A 4,238-nucleotide genomic window follows, 5' to 3' on the forward strand; every position below is an offset into this window, starting at 1 on the left:
GGGCCAGCTTACATCAGGGACTGCGTGGAATGTTTGCACATTGAGCCCAAAGAAAGGTGTCTTTACTCTGGAGTGCAGTGGCACAGTCTCGGCTCACTGCAACCTCCGCCTCCCGGGTTCAAGCGATTCTCCTGCCTCAGCCTCTGGAGTAGCTGGGAATACAGGCGTCCGCCATCACGCCTGGCTACTTTATGTATTTTTCGTAGAGACGGGGTTTCACCATGTACGCCAGGCTGGTCTCGAACTCAGCTTAGGTGATCGGATCTCCTTGACCTCCGAAAGTGCTGGGATTACAGACGTGAGCCATCTCGCCCGGCTTTTTTTTTTTTTCTTCTTCTGAGACTAGGTCTTCCTGTGTTGTCCAGGCTGTTTTGGAGCTCCTGACCTCAGGCGATCCTCCGGCCTGGGGCTCCCAAAGTGCTGGGATTACAGGAGCCGCGGCGCCCGGCCTTTAAAAAAAATTTTTTTTAAGGCTTTGAAAGGTGTCATTTTCTTTGGAATGGGGTGGGGCTTCTAGTGCCTGCCACAGTCCTCCGCTCAGGCCGGCGGGGCTGGTGCTGGGCTCGGCCTTGGTGCGTGGGTGCTGAGGGCCTCGGCCACACCTCCTCCTTCCTCTGCAGAATTGAGCTGTGTGGTGGTAACCATAGCGACCGTACTTCCTCTTCACTCAGTGCTTCCCCTCCCTCTTGTGATTTAGGAGTGTAGTGGAAATTATTGCCAGGGTTATGGGTTCTTCAAAATACAAAAAGCCAAACCAAAACGAAAAAGACCCTCTTGTGTAATCAACTTCCCCTACTTGCAAAGTTAGGGAAACGGGGGCAGCTTGCCTCTGCCTCCCGCCTGCGCGGTCTCCTTACGAGGCTGCCTGGTGAAGGACCCTTGTGTCCCTGCTGGCATAGCAGCCTCCCTAGACGTATTGTCTTGTGATGTACTCCCAGGTCCTTGTAGGTGCCAGGCTTTAAAAAGGGAGCTGCTTCGAGAAGAAAGCACATCGGGGGCTCTTAGAGGCCAGCGTGGACGCTGCAATCGGGGGCGAGCCGCTCGGAGAACCTGCGGCTCCAGGGAGGTGCTGACTCGGGGAGGGTGCGCGCGCACCCCTGACCGCGCCAGTTTGGGGTCGGGCAGGGGCAGCGCGCTGGGCGGAGCCGCTCCTCGGCCCCTAACAAAGGACATGCTCATTGCCCGGTGGGAATTGTGAGTTGGTGCCAGAGTCCTACTAGGAGCTAGGTATATAAAACCTATCTAGGGCCAGGCAGGGTGGCTCACGCCTGTAATCTCAGCACTTTGGGAGGCCGAGGCGGGCGGATCACCTAACATCAGGAGATCGAGACCATCCTGGCCAACATGGTGAAACCCTGTCTCAAAAAAAAGAGAAAAAAAAAAAACCTATCTAGAAGGTGTTGAAGTTCCAGCAAGCAATAGAATTATCACAAGGCTGTAATTTGAGGCCTGGAAATGACCAGGTTATGTGTCTCTTGAATTCGTAGAATTTCTGTTACAGATTCTGTCTTAACATAAATTATGCTTAATAGAGTCTTTTCTTTCTTTCTTTCTTTTTTTTTTTTTTTTGAGACAGAGTTTCACTTTTGTTGCCCAGGCTGGAGTGCAATGGGGCGATCTTGCCTCACCATAACCTCTGCTCCCTGGCTCAAGCAATTCTGCCTCAGCCTTCCCAGTAGCTGGGATTACAGGAATGTGCCACCATGCCTGGCTAATTTTGTATTTTTAGTAGAGACGGGGTTTCTCCATGTTCGTCAGGCTGGTCTCGAACTCCCGACCTCAGGTGATCCGCCTGCCTTGGCCTCCCAAAGTGCTGGGATTACAGGCATGAGCCAGCCACCGCACCCAGCCTAATAGTCTTTAAAATTGGCATTCCTACAGTAATGATACCACTGACTATAAATAAGGGGAAGAAAATTTGTGGGGTGTATGTTTTATAATTTGAAATAGGCATCATATCAAAGTCCTTTTGTGCTGTCTGTAGGATCCTGGAGATGGATTTTATTTAGTTATTTATTGACAGTATCTCTCTGTGTGGCCTAGGCTGGAGTGCAGTGGCACGAACAGAACGCACTGCAGCCTCGACCTCCTGGGCTCAAGGGATTCTCCCACCTGCAGGCGCACCACCACACACGGCAAATTTTTAAATTTTTGGTAGAGACGGGGGTCTTGCTGTGTTGTACAGGTTGGCCTGGAACTCTGGAGCTCAAATGATCCTCCCACTTCAGCCTCCCAAAGTGTTGGGGTTACAGGCGTGACCCACTGGGGCAGGCCTGTTTGAATTAATTACTTCAAACTACAACCAGGTGTCTGAGAGGAGCAGCAGGGGAGCTTCAAAGAAATCTGGTGAAAATTTCCATCCATATGTAATAAGTTACTTAACACAATTTATTTGGCATTGTTTTTGAGATTTCATCAAATGCAGTTTGATAGCTTTCTCTGAATTAATCAGAAATCTTGGCCGGTTGTGGTTGCTCATGCCTGTAATCCCAGCATTTTGGGAGGCTGAGGCAGGGTCATCACTTAAGGTTAGGAGTTTGAGACCAGCCTAGCCAAGGTGAAACCCCATCTCTGCTAAAAATATAAAAATTAGCCAGTGTGGTAATCCGAGCCTGTAATCCCAGCTATTTGGGAGGCTGAGGCACAAGAATCACTTGAACTCAGGAGGCAGAGGTTGCAGGGAGCTGAGATAGCACCACTGTACTCCAGCCTGGGCAACAGAGGGAGACTGCATCTAAAAAGGAAAAAAAAAAGAAGTCTTGATTTGCATTATTTATATTCTGCTTGCATCTTGATGGTGTAGATGTTACAATCTCCTAGACCAGGGTGTTTTGGCTAATGTGATTATCACTTATGGTGAAACAGTTAAGCTTTTCAGTAATGGAGATTAGCGGTAGGGTCTTAAAAGTTTGAATGAGGGCCTGGCACCATGGCATTCAGGTGGTTGGCACCATGGCATAGTCAGGTGGTTGGAGCAGCAGGATCCCTTGAGCTCATGAGTTCGAGGTTGCAATGAGCTATGATCCTGCCCCTGCACTCTAGCATGGGTGACAGAGTGACACTGTCTCAGAAAGAAAAAAAAGGTTAAATAAAATATCTGAATTAACATAGAGAGAACATTTTGTTCATGTGGGATTTGTTAATATAATAAATATGTTAATGCATGCAGTGAGGTGTCAACATTTCAGAGGAACCCTTAATTAAAGTGACCCAGACGCTGACTGCCGAAAGTCTTTGTTTGTTTTGTTTTTTTTGAGACAGAGTTTCGCTCTTGTTGTCCAGGCTGGAGTACAAGGGGGAAGATCTCGACTAAGCGAAACCTCCACCTCCCAGGTTCACGCAAGTCTCCTGCCTCAGCCTCCCAAGTAGCTGGGATTATAGGCATGTGCCACCACGCCTGGCTAATTTTGTATATTTTTTCTGAGATGGAGTTTCCCTCTTGTTGCCCAGGCTGGAGTACAATGGCACGATCTCAGCTCACTGCAACCTCTGCCTCCTGGGTTCAAGTGATCCTCCTGCCTCAGCCTCCTGAGTAGCTGGAATCACAGGCACTATGCCTGGCTAATTTTGTATTTTTAGTAGAGATGGGATTTGTCCATGTTGGTTAGGCTGGTCTTGAACTCCCGACCTACCTCAGGTGATCCGCCCGCCTCATCCTCCCAAAGTGCTAGGATTACAGGTATGAGTCACTGCACCCGGTGGGGTTTTTCCCTGTTGGTCAGGTTGGTCTCGAACTCCTGACCTCATGTGATCCACCCACCACGCTCTCCCAAAGTGCTGGAAATACAGGCATGAGCCACTGTACCTGGCCAAGTTTTTTTTTTTTTTTTTTTTTGAGACGGAGTCTCATTCTGTCGCCAGGGTGGAGTGTAATGGTGCGATCTTGGCTCCCTGCAACCTCCGCCTCCTGGATTCTAGCGATTCTCCTACCTCAGCCTCCCTGGGTAGCTGGGACAATAGGCACGAGCCATCACGCCTAGCTAATGTTTGTATTTTTAGTAGAGACGGGGTTTCACCATGTTGGCCAGGATGGTCTTGATCTCTTGACCTTGTGATCCATTGCCCAGGCTGGAGGGCAATGGTGCAATCTTGGCTCACCGCAATCTCTGCTTCCCAATTCAAGTGATTCTCCTGCCTCAGCCTGCTGAGTAGCTGGGATTACAGGCATGTGCCACCAGACCTGGCTAGTTTTATATTTTTAGTAGAGAAAGATTTTCTCCCAGGCTGGTCTTGAACTC

The sequence above is a fragment of the Aotus nancymaae genome, unplaced genomic scaffold (genome assembly GCF_030222135.1).
Source record: "Aotus nancymaae isolate 86718 unplaced genomic scaffold, 86718_ANA_hifiasm-v0.15.2.pri h1tg000053l, whole genome shotgun sequence".
Classification (NCBI taxonomy): Eukaryota; Metazoa; Chordata; class Mammalia; order Primates; family Aotidae; genus Aotus; species Aotus nancymaae.